The sequence below is a fragment of the Ambystoma mexicanum genome, chromosome 2p, assembly GCF_040938575.1.
Source record: "Ambystoma mexicanum isolate Mex_15411 chromosome 2p, UKY_AmexF1_1, whole genome shotgun sequence".
In the NCBI taxonomy this organism is placed as follows: Eukaryota; Metazoa; Chordata; class Amphibia; order Caudata; family Ambystomatidae; genus Ambystoma; species Ambystoma mexicanum.
The window spans coordinates 1,105,903,114-1,105,917,697 of record NC_090923.1 but is presented as its reverse complement, the minus strand read 5'-3'; positions in this window follow the sequence as shown (position 1 = coordinate 1,105,917,697).

Below are 14,584 nucleotides of genomic sequence, written 5' to 3'. Positions count from 1 at the left end.
TTGATGCCTGGGACCACCCTACAGCCAAATTTCTTTGCATAAATACCGCCCTGCTAATGTCCTTTGGTCCTCTAGTTCCAACTCTCTGCAGATCAGACGTTTCTCCAAGCAGAGAGTGGGGGGGGGGGAATTTTTCTTCAGCAGTGGCCTTCCTCTTGAATGGCCTTCCAGGCTTCCAGGCCCTCTGACTTGAACCGGATCTCCTTAAGTTCCAGAAGCTCCTTGAGACCTTACTTTTCTCCTCCTCCCCTCTCCCTTGCTAAAAACCTCTTGCCGTTGCGACTGGTCGTTCAGGCCCTCCTCGAACCTGTTTCAACCTCTCCCCCTCCACCCCTACCTCCTTAACCAGCACTTCCCCTCGGGCACCCTTCCCTGACTAGCCTACTGAGTCTGGCCCACGCTACTCGCACTAGTTTACCCCCTACGTTTGCTCCCCTGGCACTTGCCTTCTCTGCTCCCTTAACACTTGCCTACCCCTGGGGCCCCTTCATCTCTATCTCTGTACTAAACCCCCCCTCCACTCCCTCATCCATCCTTCCTCCCTGACCGCCCTCTTCCCTGGCACATACTTTTCTGCACTGGTTCAATCCGAATGTCACAAGGCCTAGTCGGGGATTTTCTCCTTGCCCCCCCCCCCAACCCCACTTGTGCCTTGTGACACCTGGAAACACCTTGGCTGTATAGGCACCTTACAAATGTACAAGAAATTAAATAAACCAAAGGGAACCAAAGCAAGCCACAGCTCCTTGTGGCAATTGCATACACTAGGATCCCAAGTGATTTAGTTCCCACAGCAGTTTTTGTTCTTAGATGGAGGAGGACTAAAGTGACTAATTCTTGCTGCAGCAGTCTTGTAACATACTAGGGCAACCAAGTGGTTACTTTTCACTGCAGTCCACAGGGGCACCTTGGAACACTTGTGTAACTTTTAACTCCATCACTCCGTACTTATTACGTGTGGAACACAGCTTATTTTGTGAGTTTTAAGAATGGATTTCCTTGAGCTTGAATTTTCAGCTGACACCAGGTGTGTGGTCCTGCCAAAACTGTTTGATTGCACAGGAGGCGAAATGTTGGCTCCAAAGGAATCCCTTACCCAACTGTTGATAGTCCCAGGGAAAACAGGGTTTCCTGAAATCCTGCAAAGTTCTGATGAATGGGTATTGAACACAGTAATAAATAAGCAAGGTTCATTGAAAAATAACCTAACCAGTAAATACATGCATCCCACGTAGCTGTTAATTGGGGCATACAATGTGCACTAGCCATTGGCTTATGATAATTGACTTATGATAATTGACTTGGTGAGTAAGAAATGGTGTGCTGCATGCATGTGTAGAATTGAGGAAGTGGCAGCATTTGTATTGCTTGCTTGTAGCTTACAAATTGAAAATGTGTATCGTTGCATTCATTATCTCAAGCAGTATGTTCAAAGCAAATATAGTTGAACTAACAGGTTTTCCAGAACTAACAGCAGGACCCTTATCAAGCACAGTGCAGTCCAGGACTGATTAAGGCTGTTCACAGGTTCTGTGTGCCTTTGAACTTGCTCTCAGAAGCAGCAAAACCGGTAGGAAAGACCAGGATGGTGCTGCTGAAGATCTTGGCCAACCGAGGGAGTCCTCTTGTTGCTACTGAAAGTTCTTATTTTAATTTAACAATGTTTTACACTTGGTATTAATGTTTTCCTACACCGGCTTCAATGGAGTCGCCCAGTATATATTTTTGTCTTGATCCTAGCACATTCTTTGCCTCACTTACCAACTTCACAGTGCCAGGAATGTCTCGGTGGGGGGGGGGGGGGATGTTTCGCCTTTGTTTTTGCACCGTAGTATAAGGCACTAAATGGAGTGCCTCATGGAGGCTTTGTGTCTTTTTCTTTGCCAAAAGCATCCCAGTCAATTTTGTGATGTCCACTAAATAGGCTGGTGAACCATTAGTGCTTTGTGTGCTCAAACTGGCTGAAACATTGTCCTGGGACGGTCTGGTCCCAATACACACTTCAGCCAGGGTATGACCTGTTGCTGGGCAGATTGTGAGGTGGCCGGCTGTCACTGATTAGGCAGCTTCCACCTGTTCCATTTTGAATGTTCCAAGTCTGTTCCACAGGTGGCCTGGTTGAAGTCCCAGCCTGACATCTGCATAACAGGAGAGGACCTGAAGCCACCAGAGATCCAAGGATCTGATGCCAAAGGACTACCAGAGATCCTGCTGAAGGGATCAGCATTGTAAAGCCTACCATACCAACCTCTGCAGTCAAGTGGGCAGAGAACACCTGAACCAGCTGCCTTCCTCAGCTTGAGCAGGTGGGACCACCCGGGCCAAATTACTGCTCTGCATCCATCCTTTTTCCAAGGTCTGAGTTGCTGCCAACACTTCCATTACCCTGCTTCTTCCAGGAACTGGAGTGAATTATTGCATGAGCCACTTTGCTGGCATCCTTGGAGCTCTGCTGGGATCTAGCCAACCTGCTGCAGTCTCATCACATCACGGACTTGGAAGCAACATTCAAGCCCTGGGCAAAGACCATTCAGCCTACAGCCCCAGCAATGAACAGCTTTAAACTAACACAGTAACCGGACTTCCCAAACATCTGTAAACAGATACTCAAAAAGGAAACGGTAGCTTAATACTTTATACCACTTTTAAAAAACCCTGCTGAAGACACAACTTTTCTCTTCTATCAAATGCTAGCTGATCCGGCGTTGCCTGTGTCCTGGTAGTGGTGTCTCATGTGCCCTGGACGATGTTGCTCTTGTCATCATGTCAGCAAGTCTTGCTTCAGTTTTCTGCCATCTCATTTGCACTGGAGAAAGTTGCTCTTCTCCTCTGGTCGGCAAGTTGTGCTGCTGTTGTGTTTCAGAAGCACTTGATATTGATTTTCACTTTGCATCTGATGGCGCTTTTCCATGTGATGTTTGTTTTTTGTGCGGCATGTTTCAGTCACTTAAAGGCTTCAGCTTCAGCACATTTGAGAAAATGTCCGAGAAAATGTCAAAGAAAGATTGATTGTGCTCTTCACATTAATGAACTAAGTAAACTGTAACCTTGCCATTTTCCATATTTGTAGTGGTGAATAAAATTTAAATTATTTTTTTTAAAATTCCCTTTAAAACTGCTTTTATAAAGTTTCGAGCTGTATACAGTAGTAATACATTTTAAAGGAATAACCAACATAGCGAACATTTTCCTTCAGACACTTTTCCACGTTTTGCCTCCTAGTATATACTGTAGTGAATCTGGGTGAGCATCAATAAATTCTGGTGTTTTCGGAGTACATTTTTTGCATCCAAACATAGACTACGATCTTGCCCAAGACAAATGAGTAATCCATGCAAGTTTTGATAGACGTGGATTGAACGGTGTGGATTTGTATAGCCGGACAAACATACACGTGCATTCAGCATTTCTTTTAACTTTTTTAATTTCACTTTTATTACATTTTCGGAAAAGAAGACACAATAAGATTACAACATTGATATCATCGCAACCTACTTCACCCCCCACCCCTCAACAGTGCGACGGCTCTTAAAACTCCTCTCGCTGGGATCGCAGTCTCGCTGGGATCACAGTCCATCTGATTAATGTGGCAATCCGCTCCTCTGTCGGGATCCATTTAGTCAGCATGGTGTACCAGTCTGGCCCCTTCCCCTTCAGCGGGCCAGTCCATCCCCAGGTTTCTCTTGTTACAAGTATTTTTCACAGAAGTCCGCCCAGTCCATTTGCACAGACCCCAAAACCCTGTGTATTATGGGCGTCGGGCTCCATCAAATATAAGTTCTTGGCCGTGTGGTGACCAATTCCTTCTTGGACGGAGGTTTCTCCCTCTTCCAGTGGGTGGCCAGGCAAAAGGAGCACATGCACCATTTTCGGTAACTTCACATTCTCTCCTCTCCTCCCTCCCTCCTGCCCAAACAACATCAGCATCAGAGTTTTACACCTCATGATCCCATCCAAGTCCCTGATCCAGCTGAGGACTTTGTCCCAGTATGACTGAATCACCTCACACCCCCACCACATATGCAAATGATCTGCTCTTGCTACACCCATGGCAACACACAGGGCTCACATTTTGATACATTTTAGCCAGCCTTACTGGGTTCTACTGCCACCTATATAGCATTTTCTGCCACGTCTGGTTGGAAAGAGCCACCTCAAGATCTCCCTCCCATTCCTGTTTAAGCCTCCTGGATGCTCCCACTCCCGTGTCCACATGGGCCCTGGATAGAGAACCAATCCGTCCCCTCGAGACTGGCAGAACCAAGAACCTTCTTGAAGGGCGCGAAGTCCCTCCTGAATCTTCTCTCCAAACCTCCCTTGTGAAAATACCCTTAAATTGAAGATCTAAAAAGACGGAGAGCCTCCCCAACCCTAGGGCCTCCTCCAACTCCTGTAGTGTAATAAACCTGCCGTCCTTCCACAGCTGTCAAACCCTTTCCAGGGTTCGGAATGGTGTCTCTGATCCCTGGTACCCAAAGATGTCCAAGGGTTGAGGGCCTCGTCGTAACACCCCATTCCTGCTCCTTGACGCCAGACCCCCCCATATAGTGCCTAAAATGGGGTGTGCCCTAATCCCCTTCAATGATTTCCCCCTAGGGACCCACAGCCACTCCCCTACCCTTGCTCGTGTTAGATGAGTTATCCAGGCCCACCCATTGCAAATCCTTCCTTCTTCTAAAGTGTGGGACCAGAATTGGAAGCTGTGCTGCCTTGTAGTACAGCTGTAGGTCAGGGAGGCCAACTCTCCCATGTCCTTTGAGAGACTCAGTGTCACATTAGAGACCCTCGGATGCTTCCCTTGCCAGAGAAACCGCGCAAGAGTGCCCTTAATCATCATAAAGGAGGGGTCTGGCAACTGTATGGGAAGCATTTGAAATAAATACAGAAACTTGGAGTACAACCATCTTTATAGCGTTCATCCTACCCATTCACAATACCGTAGGCTTATTCCACTTCCCCAAGTAGCTCTCCAGTTTCAGAGTTGGGAAATTGGTCTGATAGAGGATTTTTAATTCTCTTGTGACATCAATCCCCAGATACCTTAGTGTTCCAACACTCCCCTCCATGCCCAAGGGGGAGAACCGCCCCAACTTGCTGTCCCTGCCTCTATCCAACGGGAAAAGGACTGACTTTCCGGTATTTATTTTAAACCCTGCCAAACTACCATATTCTTCAATCGTCCACTGCCACCGGGACTATCAGTGGGTTCACTACATGTAGTAACACATCGTCTGCATATAGACCCAGCTTGTAGGCGACACCTCCCACCATAAACCCCTCAATTCGCGGGTCCTGTCGCAGTTTCTGTGCCAAAGGCTCCAGAGAGGGCACACAAAGTGTGGGAGATGGTGGAAAGCCCTGTCTCGTTCCCCTCCCCAGATGGAACCACCTCGAGTATCCTCCATTCACCGCCACACAGGCCCTCAGTGAGGAATAGATCGCTTTGATACCTCTTTGGAATCTCTCACCCAACCCTATTTTGATAAGTACTGCCTCCAAAAAGTTCCACTCATCAAAGGCCTGCTCAGCATCGACCGACAAGTGTGGGATCATCCCGCTATAACTTGGCTTCATTAATCAAATTAGTGTTTTCCGTATAGCAGTTGCTCCCTGATGCCCCACCACAACCCCACCTGGTCTGTGTGTACCAAGTTTGACAGCTGCCCCTCCAGTTTGGCTGCAAGAACCCTTGCATAGATCTTCGCGTCTATGTTGAGTAGTGAGATTGGACGGTATGACCCACAGACGCTGGGGTCCCTGCCCTCCATCGGTATCGCCAAAATAAGGTCCTGGGCAAATTAGTCTGGTGCCCTCCCTGTGTCAAGGATTTCATTGAAGAGTAGGGTGAGGAAAGGAAACGAGGACTGATGCAAAATTCTTATAAAAACTTGGAATAAATCCGTCCTCCCCGGTGCTTTTCCAAATCAGAGACGTCCTATGGCACTCTGTAGTTCCTCACCCGAAATCCTGGCCTCCATAAACCCTACAACCTCTCCAGACAAGGATGGGAGGGAGGTTCCCTCGAGGTACGCATCAATCTCACCCCTTGTGGCCATCACTTAATTTCATATAAGGTCTCATAGAATGCCACAAATGACTCTTGCATTTCTTCTGCCGCATCCTCACAATACCCCCACTCCCCTGATCCCTGCAACCCATCAGTCTGCTCACTGTCCCGTTAGCCTTGCGGCTAGTAGGGCATCTGCCTGATCTCCCTTCTTGTAGAATTTTTGCTTGATGAACAGCAGGGTATGAACCACCTTCCCCCTCCTCCAGCAATTTCAACCTTTCCCTCTAACCCCTTGCCTCCTGAATGTGGTCTTCCCTCTCCGTCAGGGAAGACTGAGCCCGTCTCTCAAGAGAGCCTATTTTGTCTGAGTTCTTTCTCCATTAACGTCCGTTCCTTCTTTTTACGGGCCCCTCCCCGATCAACAAACCCCCTCCATGTGTCCTTAGCTGCATCCCGCACCGTCCCCCCTACCCACTTCACCAGTGTCGTTGAGAGCAAAGAATTCTGTAATACGCTTTGCCAGTGCCGCTCTGAAGACCGGGTCCTTCAGCAGTGAGTCATTGCAACTCCATTTAGAATTTCTCAGGCACAGCCCTCCACAGTCAATATCCAAAGACACCATGTCGTGGTCAGACCATGAAATTGGGTGAATTCTTGAATCGCTAAACACCTCGGAGATCCCTAGAGACCTACATGTAGTCTATCCTTGTTAGTGCCATGAGGTACTGAGAAAAGGGTGAATCCCCTCTCCAGTGGATGGAGATGCCGCCATATGTCCCTTAACCTGTACAGTTATATGGCCAGTTCCAACTGATGATCTCCCTGTCTTGGCAGCTCTTGGTCCCCCACCTGCCTCGTCTGTCTGTCCAGGCAAGCATCCATCAGACATTAAAGTCCCCTACCAAGAGAAGGTGTCCCTGACTTTCACTCCCTATTTTCTCTAACGTCCTCTCCAGAAAATCTCCTCTGGCCTTGGTTAGGGGCATAAATTGTAGCAAAGGTGACCTTTTATTTTGTTAATCCACCCCGAAATCAGCACTGATCTCCCTTCTGCAGCCGACCAGACCTTCGTTACCTCTATACGTAGCCGCTTTCGAACCAAAATCCCTACCCCTCCTGACAATCCCTGACCTCCAGTGCTCACTTCCAATTTGACCCCCCACTGCTGAATTCTCTGTTCCTGACCCCTCTGGGGTATATGGTTTCTTGGAGGAACATAACTTCAATGTCTGACCTTTTGAATTCCCTGGCAACCAGCGACCTCTTAGTGGGGGGAGTTGAGCCTATCCCCTATCCCTGTCTTCCCTCTAGCAACCATAATCTGAGCCTGTGTCCCACCTAGAACACCTTGCAAAAGCGACCCTCTTCGTGCCGGGAGAACATTAATCATTAGTAGTGAACCTACCTTGAGCCATTGTATAGAACATCTTTACCCTGACACACCTGTCCCCTCCCCCACCCCCAAGGCACCCAGCCGCCCCCCTGGTTCCCATCACCAGGCGAGTCTGAACCACCAACCAAGCCTGTCACCCAGGCCCTCCCACAAGACACCTCAAACTCACTTGCCCCCACCCCACCTCCCACTTCCTCAAAGACCCCTATAAAGCACAACCAACCTTATTGAAAAATTCTCACCACACATTGACCAGTTAGTGAACCAAACCATCCCAACCCCCCCCCCCCCCCCCCAGAACCACATGCCCCCAGAGTCACCACAAGGGACTGATCAGGACGTACCAGGAGGGGTCGTAATTAACTTCAAACATTTCCTAGAGCCCTGGACCCTTGTTCTCCTTGGACCCTTGATGTGCTAGCCTCTGTCGCTGTGTTTCTTTCCCCGTGGGCCCTCAGGAGCCCACGCTCCCCCACCAGCAGCTCCTTCGTGGCTCTCTGTATCTCCTCTTCAGACACAAGTCTGTGCATCTGCCCATCAAGCTCGAAGGAGATGGCGAACGGGAATCCCCATTCTTATTGCACGCCTTTTCCAGTTAACCACTTAGTCGGGGGTAGACCCTGTCGCCTCTTTGAGAGAGTCAGGAAGGACAAGTCCTGGAAGATGGAGATGGACATTCTCGCTGTGCCCATCATCACTGCTCTCTTGCTCTTCGCTTTAAGGATTTTGAGCCTATCGGGATAATTGTGGAATCTGGCTAGCACTGATTTCGGGCCTCCAGGCAGGCCACCAGCCCTATGGGCTCTCAATTTCGGTCTCGTCAATGGAGGCGTCCTGGAAGAGAAGTTTTGTGATCTCATGTATAGTTCGTCTGAGATATTTCCGTGCCCCCCTCCTTCTCCGGGATCCGGAAGAACCGCAGGCTGTTCTTCCTTTCGTGGTTTTCGAAATCCTCCATCTTCTCTCAGGTTTGCTCATCCTGACGTCTATTTGGGTTTCTAGAGTGTCTAGGCAGGACTGATTGTTTTCACCTCTTGGAGACTCTCTTCCATATTGTCAAGTCTGACTGTGATCCTGACTACTTTGCCCCTGATGTCTGCTCTCATACCCCGGATTTCCTCCAGCAGTGATGCAATGTCCTCCTTTGTAGCCATTGGGTCCTCACCTCTTGCCGCTATTGCCCTCCCTATATTGCTGTCTGCTCCGGTATGCAAATTCTGCCAGCTGGGACTTGGGGACCCATGCAAGTCAACCCCCCAATATGGAGGCACAGTGGGTCGGGTCCAGTCCGGTCAAACGGGGAAGAGCCCGTGCAGCGCCTAGAACACCATCAAATCTCAATTGAAGCAATGAGGGGCGGTGATACTTTATTTTGCCCCCTGCCAAAGTCCTGGGACCCTTTCCGAGTCAAGTCTGCCAGGCCTGGTGTCTCCCCCACTGTTTCCCCACCGATGATACTGGGTACCGCTCTGCCTCCACAGGGCCTGGGCCCTGCACATGGGGGGCCACACACCTACCCTCAATCGAGGTTTCAATGTCCCAAGGGCTTCGCTGTGGCTCAGTCTCCCTCCGTAGCCTTCTCCGCACTCCCACGCCAGAGTCAGGATGGTGGGCACATGCCCCTGTCCAGGGGGCCCTCACCTCCCTTTGTGGTCCTCAGTGTCCCCCTGCTGGTTCCAGTTCCAAGCCTAGGTCACTCTCCCAGGGCGCTCCCAAGATGATCAGATGCACCGAGTGCTCCCACTGTCTGTTTTGTTTCCAGTTTTCAGCTTGGGATGCCTCCCCCTGGGGGGCCGGGTGGGCGGTCCCTTCTGCAGCTGGTCCTCCGTGGCCACCGTTTGCCGGTCTCACTCACCTGCAGCCCAGGGTAAACACGCCCGTTTAGGGTGACCCTTCGGTACAGCCTTTAGTCACCTCGATTGGAGCACCGTTAACTGTGAGACCGATCACCCTCTCGCGCTGCCTTCACCCGCTTTTCTTCCTCTGCTGGGGCCAGCACTATTTCACTCCAACCCTTATTACCAGTGCAACACCATTTGGCTAATCGAGCTCCGAGTCATCTGTTCAGAGTGCTGAGTCCATCCACAGGCCTGCAGTCTGTTCCTGGGGGCCGTGATCCAACAGCTCTCACGTGTTTGTGAGGGGGTGAAGAGGCACACCGCCTCAATTCTGTGCGTTATGTGCTCCGGCCAACTCCTGTCTTCTTCCTTCCGGCCCACTTTCTAGGTGACTCCCTTTTATGTTAGTGGGGGGAGTTAAATATGGTGTCTGGGCCCCGCTCCCAGGGGTGCACACAGCCCTCCCTTTCACTCTAGCACCCACTTACCCGGTGGGAGGGGCACCGGAGCCACTTGGTCCCCTTTGCTGTCCTCCTTCAGGCCCCCACTGCGGGCCATATTACTTGGGTGTTGGTGGGGGGTGGGGGCGCAAGGCACCATGGTCAGACCTGCGCACACTGGGGTGGCAACGGTCCCCCTCTCACCTCAAGTCCCCTCTGACCAAAGAGGGGGCGCTGGAGTTGGTCGGCCCACTTCAACCTCGATCTGCTCTGAGGTGCTCCAGCGTCTCGGCCTCCACGCCTCACTTTTATTTTCTCGGCTGTCGTTTGGGGAGGCTGGATCTCCTCCTTTCCGCCACACTTTCCCTCCGGACCGCTCCTGGGACAAAGCCCCCAGGCTTAGGGGTACACCACTGGGGTCACTTCCTCACCATGGGGTATAAAAGGGGGGGGGGCAAACACACCTTACGGGTCCTGGGTGATGGAGGAGCACATTTAGATGACTGTCATCTGTGTCCCCCTCCCCCCAACCCTGGTGGCCTCATCACATTTATGTTTATATATAAAGATACTACTATGGCGCTCTATGTAGCCAAATAATGGCGCATGTACAGTCCAGTAATTTACTAGATTCCTCACAAATAGGTTTTAAATCTGAGCGGTGCCCTATCTGCACCATTTTCCATTTGGTAGGACCTCAGAATTGCAGCAGACAACATCACCTATGTGCTCACTCTGGCATCTTAGTCTTTGACACTGTAACCATAGTGCACTAATTTGAAGCCTGGAAGAAACCAGTGTCCATAACACAACTCTGCAATGGATTGGATCGTTCCTAACAGAAATTACATGCCCCTCGCTGCATTTCAGTTTGAAGCTACAACCCATTACCTTTTTGAATTTACCCAGAGATCAAGCATCTTGCTGCTCTTCAACTTCTTTGACACCTTTGACGAAGATCATAAAATCTTACTGGCTCAGCTGTACCACCCTCAGCAACTTCCTCCCACAAATCAGTTAATGGACAGTGGCCAACTACCTAAAACTCAACCCAGACAAAACGGAAATAAGGGTAAATCTCACTTCACTCCAGAATTGAAAGGCCTCTACCAAGAACAGCCCTAAAATATCTTAAGTGATCAAGAAGCTAGGCCTATTGATGGATGTTAGGCACAGTTTGTATGCAGTACTCTTTGGGACCACTACACACAACTGTACTACAGTTTTTCGTAGCGGAGCTGAGCAGCCAGGTTTATCTCAAGAGGGAATGTGAACTGTAAGGATGTTACACAGGCGTCTACAATCACAGGTATTCAAATAAACTCTTACACAAGGTTTCTTGGTTAAACACTTATTAATCTATTCAACAGTCAGTTATAAAACATTCACTAGAAGGAGGCAGTTAAATATCATACATCAATACACTTCAATACTATACTTCTGAGGCATTCAAACTACTTTGAAGGAGGAGCAAAATGGCATTCAGAATACTTTGGAGGAGCAAAAAGCCATAGGTTCAGAACATAAAAGAATTACAATTTCTTGGACGGTGCAGGTACTTTGAGTTCACCAGAAGATTCAATTCAATAGGCTAGGCCAAATTTAATGGGCTAAAGTCTTGGATAGGTAAAAACGGTTCTGGCAAGTAAACGGTAAAGTCTCTGTAGAAGTTCTTAGAAGTAGTTTCTAAGCAGAAGAATTATACGTTGGGTCACAAGCTGATTAGGCCTGCTAGTTGCGAAGGTTTCAAGCACTTTCACTGCGAGACGCAAGTACTCTGTCTCGTTTCACAGTACCTTTCAAATGAAGAAAAAGATGCAGCTGAAGACTTCTCGCTGTTCCTGAGCCTCAGTCGTGGGGACAAGAGGGAGGATGTCGGGGGGACTCCTGCACTGCACAGGGACTGGTCAAAAAAAAGCTGATACTTGGCAAATCTTCAATTCCGGTAGTTGTAGTAAAGCACACAAACTGGTGTCCCTCTCCATGGTTATTTGGTTTCCTGCAGCACTCTGAGGAAAATACAACCAGCTCTGAGAATGGTATCCAGGTGGCTTACGAGTCGACTTGATTGGTCCCACCAACTCAAAGGAAGAAGTCGTCCTTGCAGGGCTTATCTGTCAAGATGAATGTAGCCATTCTGACCTGCAGCAGGGCTTCACTGGGCAAACCAACGGTCCAGGAGTTGCAGCAGCCGTCCTCTTCAAGCTCGTCTTTTGTTCTTTCGTTCAATTGGTCGACTCTGCCTTCCAAGCCAAGGACTCTCCTTTTATCCAGTTTCCTCCCATTCATTCCAGCCTAGCTGCCACTCACCCAGCCGGGTGGCTGTCCTTGCCGGACAGTCAGCCAGCCAATCACGCCAGAGTGCATTTGGGTCTCCTAGGAGACTAAGCACAGGCAGTTTAGGGCTCCTCCCTCAATTCCTGCCCACCCCAGACATTCAGGTGCCAGAGGCAGTCTTCAGTCCTGAAGCCCACCAAAGGCGATGGAACAAAGGGACCAAACCTGGTTTGGCGTGCAGAGCAAAACTCTAGAAGGAAACGGTGAAAAAAGACTGGGACATGTTTTTAGAGGGGGCTCAGATGCCATCTTGAAAAACATGGCTCCTGCGATTTAACGCTACTGGTGTTTGCGGTTAGGAAAAATCTTGGTAGTTTGTTGTAAAACCATTGCCACCAGCCATTCCGATAGGAAAGGGTAGCATTTGACTGCTACATGAGTAGACATGGGACACTAGCTAACCCCTCCAGCACTCTATTGTAAGATAGGGTGTGCTGGGTCTAGGATTTTATAGACTAGTAAAGTCAATTTCACTTTACTTACTTCTTGGAAACAGTAGTTTATCCCAGAGAAGGTATTTAAATCTTGGGAAAGCCTGAAAAGGTTTCCCTGTGCCACTGCACTGAGGGTGCTGCGTGACACACATGAAAATATGATGCCTATGCAGCTGTCTAAAACTCCATAACCAACGAAAACACAAGAGTAAAACACAGAAAACGAACAGAATAAAAAAATTCAAAGTCGCCAAGTTACGCAAAAGAGCTGGAGGGCTCTAAGATGGGAGGAATTGGCACATTTATGAGAATTCTCCTGAACAATGGACAACTCACCCTGGAACACCAAGTAAATGCAACAGTCAAAAAGTGCTTTACCATGTACCATCTCCGCTCTATCAGAAAGGCTATGCCTTACTGTTGGGGAAAGGTTTATCTTTACAACACCTTTCCCACCATTTATATGGACCCCCAAAAATGTTAATTTGTCATGGGGAACAGACATTTTACCCTAGACTAACTCTGGGGTTTTTTGTTTACTTTAGTTGTGCCTAAGGAACAAGCTGGTGGCAGCAGTTACTTTTTGCTATTTTCTGGTGTATTTTACTTAAGCCTTACTGCATTTATCACCCTGTTGTGGCTAGTGTCCAAACATGGCCATACCACAAGGTTTTTTCGTTTGTCCCTTTGCCATCTTTTCACTAAACCTTCTTCCTGACCTGTGAGGACAGGAAAATCTTTATAGACTTCCACCCACAGTGAATAAAGCTGAGGCTTTTTGCAGGCTACTGCAGGGCCATGTGTGTTTGCTGCCAGGAAGTGGGTTGGGACTGTCTGGTCCCAATGCACAAACTGGTTTCAGTGTGTATGAATGGTATGCATAAGCTGTGCCTCCAGTGGTCCTGGTTGGGCCAATGCCTGGGTGGTGTGGGGGGCAGATCTTTGATTGGCTAGTGAGAGTTTTGGCTGTTGCCTGCTCTTTTAATACAAAGACCCTGCACCCATTCTTCACTGGAAAGTAAGCCCACAGAGCCAGTTGGAGCAAACCCTGAGAACTTGGCGGTTCCTCAAGATGTGTCCCTTCCTCCTACAGTTGGAGTATAACATTCTCCTGGTGGGGCATCCTAATGTCAGGATACCACCAGAGTGATCTAACATACATTCTTGCTGGCCCAAGATGGGGGTCCAAGGAGAAAACCTCTATAGGGGTCTCACTGTCACCAGAATGATGGGAGTGAGACAAGTCTTCAGTCACTCAGGATTCGCTTTTAGGAGTGGATTCATTTTTACCATAGACAAAACCTAATTTGGTTAGCCCTCTGGAGACCTCGGGCAATACCTTACAATTGGTGGTTGCTGATCACAACACCATATGTCTCTGTGCCAACCCACAGAGAATGACTGCCAAGTCAGTCATCGACACCCTGTTGAGTGTCTGTACCAGAGGTAGCTCCTCTGCTGTACTCTGTAATGGTCAGACCGAGTGGAAGGAAGGCGTAGTGTCCTGTCATGTGTTACTCTGCTGTCATCCACAGGAAGATTGTCTGGCTGGGAGACTTGTTAAATCTCTCCTTAGTTTGATTGGAGCCCTTAGTGAGCCCCAGAGAGTGAGACATTCCCCTGTCAAACCTGTTTCCTAGATCCCTCAACACAAGTAGTCTGGCCCATGCCTGGGTTTCTAACTTGGCAAGGTTAACTATTCAGAAGTCCTTGTTGGACCTAGAAAGGTTAACATAGAGTTCCCTATGAATGGTATGGAGGATTCTGTCTTAAGGGATAGCATTGGAGCACTGCTTATTGCTACAGAAAGGGGGCCAGAGTGTCTCCCTGTCCTGTGCCAGAGCAGCCCTTCTAATGGCTTCAGTGAGAGTGACCTAGTGTATCCTCAGCTGACCCCACATCAGCAAGGTGAGCTGAAGATTTTGTTGAGGCACTCTCCCCCTTGATTCCACTGAGACCCACTATGACAGAACGGTGTGAGCCAGACTGTATTATGGCAATTGGGTGACCCCACCAAGTTTGTGGTGATTCAGAACAACAAATCAAAAGTTGTAACAGATGGTCTGAGGTCCACCCTCTGTTGGAACAAGGCGTGATTGAGCCCTATGGCCGTTAGGGGTCCAGTTCTGAGG